At 43.4% G+C, this 13,135-nt stretch overlaps 1 protein-coding gene across 9 annotated transcripts in view; it reads right to left on the bottom strand.

The window, feature by feature from the left end:
- Window positions 1-13,135, bottom strand: part of ST7 (suppression of tumorigenicity 7) — a 311,491-nt gene that overhangs the window by 32,943 nt on the left and 265,413 nt on the right. The window lies entirely within an intron of this gene.

Genomic DNA, 13,135 nt, shown 5'->3' with positions numbered 1-13,135 from the left:
CAGCCTGCAGGCTGAATGTGGTGCATATGGCTTCAAGGACATCATTCACAGCCCCAAATGTGGGCTGTGAGGTAATGTTCTGTTTATCCGCGAAGCTCCCTCTGATCTTAGCATATGTATAATTTTCACATACTGCCTTATATTATTTATCCACGTGTCTTTCCCCTCAGCTTAATCATAAGATCCTCAAGAGCATGAATCTCAATTCCTAAGAAGTCTCTCAATGAGCATCCTTGGGCTAATCAACCTCATGAGGCTGACTAGAGCAACTTACCAAGGAAACTTAGCTGCCTTCTCATCACATCTACTTTATGGCAGAAATAGGTTATGCTACAAAGGAGGTTTATATTCCTATACAGTTCCATACAACATGTTGGCTCTAACCAGATGATGAAGGCTAATAAAAATGCATTATGTTTTTGGTCAGGCTTAAAATGGCTGGCAAGGTCAGTTCTCAACATGTGTAACATTTAAATTAGAAAGGCATGAAACATTTCATATCTTACTTGTCAAATGAAAAATAAATGGAAAGGGGCAGATCCCTATCCACAAGTATGCAGAAATCAATTAGAATAACTGTATTTTGTAAATCAGAGAACTCTCTCGGCCTGTCTATAATAATTACTTGGCTTCTATTAGCTAAGCCTGCACTCCCTGCTATCTTGCCTGCCAACCTGTCTCTAACTTCATTCCCATATTCTCAAATCAGGCTACTAAAAGTTTCGGAAGCAACTTTTCAAAACCTATTTGTCAGAATCTAGCTTCTTATGCCCAATATAGGAACATAGAAAGAGGAGCTGAGTCGTGCCTAGTTATGGAGGTATTTGAGCAGAGGGTGGTTTACCTGTCAGGAAAGCCCCAGGAGAAATTTGGTCCATCAGAGCCCACCCCAGATGAATAGTCAGATCTTTTCTGTTAAGGTCTTAAAATTCTATAATAATTTGAGTGAAAATGATCCCAAAGTTATCCTTCATATTCAGGGGGTGGGGAATGTCCGGCCCGCGGGCCATATAAGGCCTGTGAAATCATTTGGTCTGGCCCTCCCAAGGCATTAGGGGGTGAATTAATTAAATGTTTGACCAAATATAGCAGGCTAATTTTTTTTTAAAGAGTCATTTATAATTTTATTGAGGTAGCCAAATAACTAAGCAACTCTTAATAGCAGGCTAATTTTTAAGTTGATAATTTTGTATGGCCCTCAAATAATGTTATAAATATCCAAATGGCCCTTGGCAGAAAAAAGGTTCCCACCGCTGATATAGATATTAATGCCAAGGAATTAATTTATAGCCAATTATTGAATTTTCATACCAACAAGATCAGAAGCCATATGAAAGTCATTAGCAAAAAATATGTGAATAAACAAAATGTGAAAAAACAGGTTAATTAAATTATAGCATAATTAGACGATGGCTATCAAGTTGTTCCCAAAAAGCTGTTAATAGAAGAATATTTTTATTTGTGTGTGTATGTGTTTATGAGGTGTGGTTTTTTAAATTTATTTTTTAAAAATTAAAAAAAATTACATATGTCCTCCTTTTCCCTCCATTAACCTCTTCCAGCCCACTCCCATCTCCCCACCCCTCCACCAGGCCCTCACCACCCAATTGTCTGTGTCCACGGGTAATGCCTAAATACAAACAAATTCTTTGGTTGATCTCTTCCCATCCACCCTCCCCTGCCTTCCCTCTGAGTTCAACAGTCTGTTCATGTTTCTATGTCTCTGGGTCTATTTGATCATCAGTTTATTTGGTTCATTAGATTCCATATATGAGTGAGATCAAATGATACTTACCGTTTTCTGACTGGTTAGTTCCATCAGCATAATATTCTCCAGGTCCATCCATGCTGTTGCAAATGGTAAGGGTTCTTCTTTTTTTTTTTTTTTTTATTGTGGTCTAGTATTCCATTGTGTAAATGTACCATAATTTTTTTATCCACTCATCTGCTGATGGGCACTTAGGCTGTTTCCAAATCTTAGCTATTGTAAATTGCACTGCTATGAACATAGAGGTGCATACATTCTTTCGAATTGGTGTTTCAGGTTTCTTAGGATATATTCCTAGAAGTGGGATCACTGGGTAAAATGGTAGTTCTATTTTTAATTTTTTTGAGGAAACTCCATACTGTTTTCCACAGTGGCTGCACCAGGCTGCATTCCCACCATAAGTATCCTAGGGTTCCCTTTTCTCCACAACTTCAACGACACATGTTGTTTGTTGACTTGTTGATGATACCCATTCTGACAGGTGTGAGGTGATATCTTGTCGTTTTGATTTGCATCTTTCAGATGATTAGTGACTTTGAGCATTTTTTTCATGTCTCTTGGCTTTCTGTATGTCCACTTTGGAGAAGTTTCTATTTAGGTCCTTTGCACATTTTTAAATTGGATTGTTTGTCTTCCTTTTATTAAATTGTATCAGTTGCTTATATATTTTGGAGATTAAGCCCTTATCGGATTTGTCATTGGCAAATATATTTTCCCATGCAGTGAGCTCTCTTGTTATTTTGTTGATTGTTTCCTTTGCAGTGCAGAAGCTTTTTATTTAATGTAGTCCCATTAGTTTATTTTCTCCTTAGTTTCCATTGTGCTAGGAGATGTATTGGTAAACATGTTACTACAAGTGATGTCTGAGATTTTGGTGCCTATGGTTTCTTCTAGGACTTTTATGGTTTCATGTTATACATTTAAGCCTTTTATCCATTCTGAGTTTATTCTTGTGTATGGTGTAAGTTGGTGGTCTAGCTCCATTTTTTTGCATGTTCCTGTCCAATTTTTCCCAACACCATTTATTGAAGAGACTGTCTTAACCCCATTTTATGTTTTTGCCTCCTTTGTCAAATATTAATTGAGCATAGAGGCTTGGGTCGATTTCTGGGTTGTCTGTTTTGTTCCATTGATCTATATGCCTGTTCTTGTGCCAGTACCAGGTTGTTTTTACTACAGTGGCTTTGTAGTATAACTTGATATATGGTATTGTGATTCCTCCAACTTTGTTCTTCTTTCTTAAGATTGCTGCAGCTATTTGAGGTCTTTTTTGGTTCCATATAATTTTTGGAGTGTTTGTTTTAGGTCTGTGAAATATGCCAATGGTATTTTAACAGGGATTGCATTGAATCTGTAGATTTCTTTGGGTAATATGAACATTTTAATGATGTTGATTCTACCAATCCATGTACACGGTATATTCTTCCACTTGTTTATATCTTCCTCTATCTCTTTTTTCAACATCCTGTAGTTTTCTGAGTACAGGTATTTTACCTCCTTGGTTAAGTTTATTCCTAAGTATCTTAAATTTTTTTTTGTTGCAATGGTAAAGGGGACTGTTTTTTTAATTTCTCTTTCTGAGAGTTCACTGTTGGTATATAAAAATGCTATAGATTTTAGGGTGTTAATTTTGTACCCTGCTTTGTTTCTAAATTCATTTATTAAATCTAGTAGTTTTTTGATGGAGTCTTTAGGGTTTTTAATGTACAGTATCATGTCATCTGTGAATAATGAAAGTTTTACCTCCTCCTTTCCAATTTGGATGCCTTTTATTTCTTCTTCTTGGTAGAAGAATATTTTTAACATAATGTTTTCATGATATATTACTAAATAAATAAAGTGTACATACAGAGTATGGTGTTTGTAATAAAAATGTATTTGTAGGCACTAAAAACTTTGGAAGGTAATAGACTGAATACTAATAGTGGTTAAATATCTGATTTTATGGGAGATTAATTTCTTTTGCACTTTTCCTATGCTTCCCAAGTTTTCTGTAATAAGCATTTCTTTCTCTCTCTCCCCACTCTTCCCTTACTCCCTCCCTTCCTCTCTCTCTTTCTATATATATACTAGAGGCCTGGTGCACAAAATTCGTGCATGGGGATGGGGGGGGGCGGTCCCTCAGCCTGGCCTGCACCCTCTCGCAATCCGGGACCCCTCAGGGGATGTCCAATTGCCACAGGGATCAGACCTAAACCAGCAGTTGGACATCCCTCTTGAAATCCGGGACCACTGGCTCCTAACCGCTCGCCTGTCTGCCTGCCTCATCACCCCTACCACTCTGCCTGCCTGCCTCATCACCCCAACCACTCGCATGCCTGCCTGAACCTCTGCCTGCCTGCCTAATCTCTCCTAACCACTTGCCTGCCTGCCTGATCACCACTAACCACTCTGCCTGCCGGCCTGATCACCCCCTAACTGCTTCCCTGCCAGCCTGATTGATGCCTAACTGCTCCCCTGCCAGCCTGATCACCCCCAACTGCCCTCCCCTGCTGGTCTGATCACCCTCAACTGCCCTGCCCTGCCGGTCTGATCACGCACAACTGCCCACAACTGCCCCCCCCCACCGGCCTGATCGCCCCCAACTGCCCCCCCCCACCGGTGTGATTGCCCCCAACTGCCCTCCCCGCCAGCCTGATCACCCCCTAACTGCTCCCCTGCTGGCCTGATTGATGCCTAACTGCTGCCCTGCCAGCCTGATTGCCCCCAACTGCCCTCCCCTGCCGGTCTGATCATCCCCAACTGCTCTCTTCTGCCAGCCCGATTGCCCACAACTGCCCCACCCGCTGGCCTGACTGCCCCCTAAATGCTCACCTGCCGGCCTGATTGATGCCTAACTACTCCCCTGCCGGTGTGATCACCCCCAACTGCCCTCTCCTGCCGGCCCGATTGCCGCCAACGGCCCTCCCCTACTGCGACCCGCCTCCTCCATGTGAGGCTGCGGAGACGCAGGACCAGCCTCCTCCACGCTACACAGAGCCGCGGGACCCCCAGGCCTCACCACGCGGAGCAGCAGCCGCCGGGTCCCACCTCCACTGTGCGTGCGGCCATCTTTGTGGTGGCCATCTTTGTGGTGGCCATCTTGTGACGACGTCACGCAAGGGCATCATGCAAGGGCGTGACGCCACCTAGGCTTTTATTATATAGGATTTTTTTGTTAATCCTCAGCTGAGGACAATTTTCCATTGATTTTTAGAGAGAGGGGGAAGAGACAGAGAAACATTGATATGAGAGAGCCACATCAATTGGTTGCCTCCCGCACACACCCCGACCGGGTTGGGGATCGAGCCTGCAACCGAGGTACGTGCCCTTGACCAGATTCGAAACCTGCAACCCTTCAATCCATGGGCGGATGCTCTCTCTATCCACTAAGCCAGTGGTCGGCAAACTGCGGCTCGCGAGCCACATGTGGCTCGTGAGCTGTGGTTTGCCGCTCTGTTGACTAATGAGTTTGCCGACCACTGACCTAGACTCTCCATTCCAATAATTACAGGCTGTTGTTGTTCCTCGTGATTAAGCCCCTATCCCAGTGGTCGGCAAACTCATTAGTCAACAGAGCCGCAATTTGCCAACCACAGAGCTAGGGCAACCTTAATTTTTATCCCCATTTTATTAAAAAGGAAATGGACAAGGAGCCAATTAATTCCCCCCTCTCATAGTTCCCTTGATGTATAGACAGGAAGTAGTGAGAGTCCTTGTTTCACATACCTTGGAATGCTTTCAATAATACTTCACAGATATGCCTGCCTTTATGTTACTACCCCTTGCTCCATCATTATATTTTCCCGTAATAGGTAGTCTACATAATTTGCTTACTACTAGTAGCAAAAAAAAAAAAAAAAAAAAAAAAGCAAACTAAAAGAATAGAATTCCATTTGTACCTAATAAAAGCATAAATATTTTTTGTTTTCCTTCTTTCTGTTTTAAACAAACTGCTCAATGTTGGTGAAGGTGTGATGAAATGGTAAAGGAGTCGCCTGCTGATGGGAGTGCAAACTGCTACCATCTTTTTTGGTAAGCAATTTGGCAATAAATATCAAGAGCTCTAAAGTACTTCTATATGTTAGTAATTCCCATTCTGTTTATCCTAAACATCAAAAAATCTTTATCCCCAAATAGTGCACTATTGAGGTGGACCACAACCTGATATCTACAATAGAAGATACAAGAATTAAATCATTCTCTTCAACAAATGGTGCTGGAAAAATTGGATATACATATGCAAAAGAATGACATTGAACCTTTATATTACACCATACACAAAAATTAACTCAAAATGCATTGAAGACTTAAACGTAAGACCTAAAACTATAAGCTTCTAGAAGAATACATAGGATAAAAACTTCATAACACTTGTCTTAACAATAATTTCTTGAACATTGCACAAGCAACAAAAACAAAAAATAGACAAGTGGGATTACATCAAAATAAAAAGCTTCTATGCAGCAAAAACAATCACCAGAATGAAACCATCAACAGAGTGAAAAGGCAACTTATGCAATGGGAGAAAAATCTGTGAAATATATATATATATGGTATTATATTAAAAAATGGGAAAAGACTTGATTAAAAAGTAGGCAAAAGACTTGAACAGCCATTTTTCCAAAGACATACAGATAGCCAACAGGTACATGAAAAGATGCTCATCATCATTAACAATGTGGGAAATGCAAATCAAAACCACAATGAGATATCACCTCACACATGTTAGGATGGCTACTATTTTTTTTTAAAGAGAATATAAAAATTGCTAGCAAGGAAGTGGAGAAATTGGAACTCCTGTGCACTGTAAAATGATGCAGCCACTATGGAAAGCAGTATGGAATTTCTTCAAAAAATTAACAGTAGTACTATCATATGATTCAGCAATCCCACTTCTAGGTATTCACCCAAAAGAACTGGAAAAAAAAAAAAGGATCTTGAAGAGATATTTGCACTCGTATATTCATTGCCGCATTATTCAAAACTAGAGGCCCAGTGGACAAAATTAGTGCACAAGTAGGGTCCTTAGGCCTGGCCAGCAATCAGGGCCGTTTGGGGCCTTCCTTCCCCGGCTACCAGCTGCTGGCCAGGGCCTTCCTTCATTCCATGCTGCCCGCTGGTGGTCAGCTCATGTCATAGCAAGAGATCGAACTCCTGGTCTCCCAGTTGAACTCTCGAGGGGACACTTTACATATTACCCTTATATATACATATAGACTAGTGGCCCGGTGAATGAAATTTGTGCACAGAGCGGGGTGTCCCTCAGCCTGGCCTGCACCCTCTCCAATCTGGGACATCCCTCTCGCAATCCGGGACTGCTGGCTCCCAACCGCTCACCTGCCTGATTGCCCCTAACAACTCTGCCTGCTGGCCTGCTCGCTCCCAACTGCCCCCCCCACAAGCCCGCTCACCCCCAACTGCCACCCCCCCACTGGCCTGATCACCCACAACTGCCATCCCATCCTGACCTGATCACCCACAACTGCCCTCCCCTCTTGGCCCCTAACCACCTCTACCTCGGCCCTGCCACCATGACTTTGTCTAGAAGAACGTCTGGAAGGTCTCCCAGTCTAATTAGCATATTACCCTTTTATTAGTATAGATAGAGGCCTGGTGCACAGGCTGGTTTGCCCTGAAGGGTGTCCCAGATCAGGGTGGGGCTTCTCTTGGGGGGATGGGGGGCAAGGGGCCTGTGGTGGTTTGCAGGCCGGCCACGCCCCCATGGGGTGAGGGTCCCCGCTGGGGGGTGTGGCCAGCCTGGGTGAGGGGCTGATGGCTGTTTGCAGGCTGGCCATGCCCCCCAGCGGGGACCCTCACCCCATGGGGGCATGGGCAGCCTGGGTAAGGGGCTGAGGGCCTTTTGCAGGCCCCTCCCTCGGTGGTTGGCCCAGGCGACGGCGACCCAAGCCTCCCGCCCGCCCGCCGGGGCTGGCTCCGTGTCCTCCACTCGCAGGTCCCTCCTTCGGTGGCCGGCCCGGGCGGGAGGGAAGCTTGGCTTCCTCCATTGCCAGGGGCGACCCAAGCCTCCCGCTCGCTCTGGCTGGCTCTGTGGCTGTCGCCATCTTAGTCCCACTAATTTGCATACTCACTCCTGATTGGCTGGTGGGCATCACAAAGGTATGGTCAATTTACATCTTTCTCTTTTATTAGTGTAGATAGCCAAGAAGTGGAAACAACTTAAATTTCCATCAATAAATGAATGGACACACATACACACACAATGGAATGTTAATCAGGCTTTAAAAAGGAAGAAACCCTGTCCTATGCTGTGATGTGGATGAAAGTGGAGTAAGTACAAGCTAGAGCTTCAGAAATCCTTGTATTTAGAATCCAAGAAAAGCCAGTCACAGAAGGACCAATGACTCCACATATAGGAGGTGTCTAAAGCAGCCACATTCACAGACACAGAAAGTGGAATGGTGGTTACCATGACTGGGGGAGGGATGAATGGAAAGTTGTTGTGCAATGATACAGAGGTTCAGTGATGAAAGAGAAGATTCTAGAGATCTGCTGCACACAATGTGAATATAATTAACACTGTACTGTATACTTAAAAATTTGTTAAGAAGGTAAATTTCATGATTTGTGTTTCTATGACATAAACATATTAAAGTAAATCATCCAGAAAATAGTTACTGAGAATACAGCATTTTAAAGTGTTTAAAGGCACATGACTAAAAGACTTGGACTTTAATGTTAAGTTAAAGGATAGCCTTTTTAAGGTCAAAGAACCAGAAAATTTGATGATCATCCCCAAGACAAGAATAGATATACTCCCAATACCCAACCATAAAGTCCAATTTAAGCGGTCCATGTTTTTAAAAAATACTAATATGCTGTGTGACTATGATTCCTACGTATTAAAAATGTGCAGGATGAAATAGTCTTAAGTATGACTATATGATGATAATATAAATAACTAGAGGCCCGGTGCATGGATTCATGCACTGGTGGGGGGCATGGCCTGCGGGGATTGGCCTGCTCTGGGAGCAATGCTGATCCCAGTCAGCTGAGCAGCTGTGGACCTGCCCTCTGAGCAGCTGCTCCCGCTGTGGGAGTACCGCTCATCCTAGTCGGCCAGCCGAGCAGCGCTCCCACTGTGGGAGCACACTGACCACCATGGGGCAGCTCCTGCATTGAGTGTCTGCCCCCTTGTGGTCAGTGCGCATCATAGAGACTGGTTGATTGGTCATTCTGCCGTTCGGTCGCTGGGCTTCTATATATATACTAGAGGCCCGGTGCACGAAATTCGTGCACCGGGGGGGGGGGGCTGGTGTCCCTTAGCCCAGCCTGCACCCTCTCCAATCTGGAACCCCTCGAGGGATGTCTGACTGCCCGTTTAAGCCCGATCCCAGTGGGATCGGGCCTAAATGGGCAGTCTGACATCCCTCTCACAATCCAGGACTGCTGGCTCCCAACTGCTCACCTGCCTGCCTTCCTGATTGCCCCTAACTGCTTCTGCCTGCCAGCCTGATCACCCCCTAACCATTCCCCTGCTAGCCTGACTGATGCCTAACTGATCCCCTGCCAGCCTGTTTGCCCCTAACTGCCCTCCCCTGCAGGCCTGGTCACCCCTAACTGCCCTCCCCTGCAGCCCTGGTTTCCCCCAACTGCTCTCCCCTGCAGGCCTGGGTCCCTCCCAACTGCCTTTCCCTGCAGGCCTGGTCGCCCCCAACTTCCCTCCTCTGCCAGTCGGGTCACCCCTAATTGCCCTCCCCTCCTGGCCTAATTGCCCACAACTGCCCTCCCTTGGAGACCTGGTCCCTCCCAACTGCCCTCCCCTACTGGCCATCTTGTGGTGGCCATCTTGTGTCCACATGGCGGCAGGATCTTTGACCACATGGGGGCAGCCATCTTGTGTGTTGGAGTGATGGTCAATCTGCATATTACTCTTTTATTAGATAGGATAGAGGCCTGGTGCACGGGTGGGGGCCAGCTGGTTTGCCCTGAAGGGTGTCCCGGATCAGGGTGGGGGTTCCCTTGGGGCGTGGGGCAGCCTGGGTGAGGGGCCTGTGGTGGTTTGCAGGCCAGCCACGCCCCCTGGCAACAAAAATGTTTCCAAGTGGAGGCCCTGGTATCTGGGGTTTATTTATCTTCTACAATTGAAACTTTGTAGCCTGGAGCGGAGCCAAGCCTTCTGCTTGCTCAGTGGCAGCAGCCATTTTTTTTTGGTTTTATGTATCTTCTATAATTGAAACTTTGTAGCCTTAAGGGGAGGCCTGGGCCGGCCAGGGCTGCAGAAGCTTGGCTTCCTCCATCGCTGCAGGCAACCCTAGCCTCCTGCTCTTTCCAGCTCTGTGGCTGCCATAATTTCTGTTTGGTTTTATGTATCTTCTATCATTGAAACTTTGTAGCCTGGAGTGGAGGCCTAGGCTGGCAAAGGCAGGAGGAAAGCTTGGCTTCCTCCATTGCCGGGGAAACCCAAGCCTCCCTCCTGCTCTCTGTGGCGGTAGCCATCTTGGTTGGGTTTATTTGCATATTCCCTCCTGATTGGCTTGTGGGCGTGGCTTGTGGGTGTAGTGGAGTGATGGTTAATTTGCATATTGCTCTTTTATTAGATAGGATAGATTATATACCTTTCTCTGATATAAAAAATTAAGATCCTAACACCCCTCGTCATCCTCAAAAAAAGAGTAAGCAGTAAGTACATAATCAATGCACTACAGTGAAAGATCACACAGGGAGTGACTGATTCTGGGATGAGGAAGGTATAGTTTCCTGGTGGTGACTTTTAATGGTGGGGTGAAGGATGAGTAGGATTTCCTTAGAAGAAGCAAAGAGGGAAGGGGAAGAGAATGTTTCTGAAACAATGAACAGTCTGTTAGAAGGAGCTGGAAAAAATGAAAAACCAAGTGGAGGCAGATGATGAAGGGTCCTGTAGGGCTGGAGACACTGCTGCAGTTCCTCAGGAGGGGAACTGATTTGCAATGATGAGTCTAAGGGCTGCTTCCACCTTAAAATGTGCTGCAAACCAGAGCTTCAGAAATCCTCATATTTAGAATCCAGCTGACTATTAAGAGGCTCCTTCAGAATATAGACCCATGGCTTTTTACTGCTTTTATTTATTTCCCATTCCTGTGATGTGGTTAAGAGAGATACTCCTACTCCTCATGTTGGCAGGTTACTCTTTGTTCCTAAGAGTAAACCTCCTGGAGTAAATAATATTTTTCACTGCATGTTAAAATATTGACTGTGTACCTTTGCTTAATGGAATACCTTATGGAACAAAGCTAAAAATGCATGGAAGGCAGTTCTCAGCTACTACATTTGGTATTTTTTTTCTCCTGAGAAGACTATAATTGGGTAAAACAGTGTGAAGGTACTGGAAATTCCTGTGGTAGGCCATTGACAACTTCCTGAGAGAGAGAAAAAAGAGCCAGGGAAGTGTTTAAGACATGATAATATCTTGAAAAAGTAGGAATTGTCCACAGGAATTGAGGGCCCTACGAAGTGATGTGCTTGTCATCATTTGAAGTGTACAAGCCTAGGCTGTCTGCCACCAGTGGAGAGTGATGTTTAAGAGTTAGTGATCCCAGATCAGTTCAGGCTCTGTCATCTATTTACAGTGTGATCATGAGCAGGTTACTTAACCTCTCAAACCGGCAGTGCCCTCATGTGTGAAGCAGAGACAATAACATGATATACTTTACAATGTTGTTATGAAAAATGAGTTAACATATGTAGTTCAGTTAGCATTGTACTTGGCACATAGTAAACATCCAATAGAAGCCAATAATAAAATAACTGTCATAATATCACTATAAGGAGAGTCAAGCTTAGGATGGAAAAGTGTCCTAGGTAACCATTAAGGCCCCTTCTTATACCAAGAGTCTAAGTGTTTTCACAGGGTGAAGCAAAAGTAGATTTACAGTTGTTTGTATAAAAAAATGCAATAATTAATAACTAGTAATACAAGAATATACTTTGTGCTTCTTGTGCTCACAGCTGTAAACCTACTTTGCCCCATCCAATATTCTTCATTGATATCTCATTAGAATTAAGGCTATTCTCTGCCTTAAAAGGCACCAATGTGTGTGTATGTGCGCATGTGCGTGGGTGTGTTTACTGAAGTATTAGCAAGAAGTGCAATAAACTGCAGAACATGTATAAAAGATGTTTACAGCAGCCTGCATATAGTATACATGTACCAGAGATTTGCACTTGATTCTGAACATATGAGGCCAGTATACACAGGACCTTTTCTTCATGGAAATGTTGAAAGAAGATCTGGAAACAAGTTTCCCTTTGGCACAATCAGCAACAAATAAAAGTGGTAGACAATCAATTTACCTGCATAGACTATCTTTTCTCCATTTAATGATTAGACAATAGCGTGAAATCAAATATTTAAAATGTTTCCACTTTTAGAAGAATTCTATTTTGCAGGGAGAGTGCTAGTTGACTGAGTCATATTCTTCCATGGTAGCTAGACTGTTTCTTAGGAATTTTAATACTCTTTCTAGAGGCTGAGTGAACTATTTAAGACCATTACCAAGAATTAAACAACAGCTTCAATTAAAATATTTCACCAACAGGTATTATACCAGTTTTCTAGCTTGAGCCCCAGGATTATAAGGCTCTGGTTGGCATAACTAGAAAAGTTAAGACATGATTCTGAGACTTAATGAGCCACCAACAAGTAAAACATTAACCATTTTAATCGTTTACAAACAAAGAGTGCTCAAGTATTTTTAAAAACTTTGACTGTATTATCTCACCTTATCTTTATCTTTATATTTTTACCTTCATTTGAAAGATGAAATTTTGAGTTCAGAGATGCTAAGCCCAAGTAACAGAGCCAGACCTTGAATGCAAATTCTTGTCTCAGAGTCTAGGACTATACTGTCCAATACTATTTCTAAAAGGGCCTTATTTATTTTCATAGGACAGCTCTGTAGTGAGTGAGTGGCATTTAACAAATATTAGTTGATGACATCAGTTTATTGTAATTCAGTATGAAGTTTTCATAACTAGTTTTACATTTTAATAATATTTGAGTGAACATTTTTAACTTAGCTGAAAAAGATTAAATAAAGAGAAGTATTTTATCCCACTCTACATACAATTCTTAAGACTACAGATGCTAGGCTGGTCATCATGCACTGGGACTAGGGTGGATGAACACACCCTTCCGTAACTGCAGCAACTGTGGCACTTGCACCACAGACTTCTTTTGTCACTTTTCACCAATAAAGTCTTCATGAGACATTTTGCCAAGAAAATTCTGCCCTGCAATATCTGATATGCACTGAAGGAATAGTTTCCTAGAGGCCAAAATGTGCTGTATAACATAAAAAAACTGAAAATGTTAAGTGATGTGCCTATCACATAATAGGTACTCAAATACAGGTAAATCATAAATATACATCCATCCTCTGAACAAAA

The sequence above is a fragment of the Plecotus auritus genome (assembly GCF_963455305.1).
Source record: "Plecotus auritus genome assembly, chromosome: 4".
Lineage (NCBI taxonomy): Eukaryota > Metazoa > Chordata > Mammalia > Chiroptera > Vespertilionidae > Plecotus > Plecotus auritus.
The sequence above is the reverse complement of the archived record's forward strand: the minus strand, read 5'-3'. Positions and strand labels throughout refer to the sequence as shown.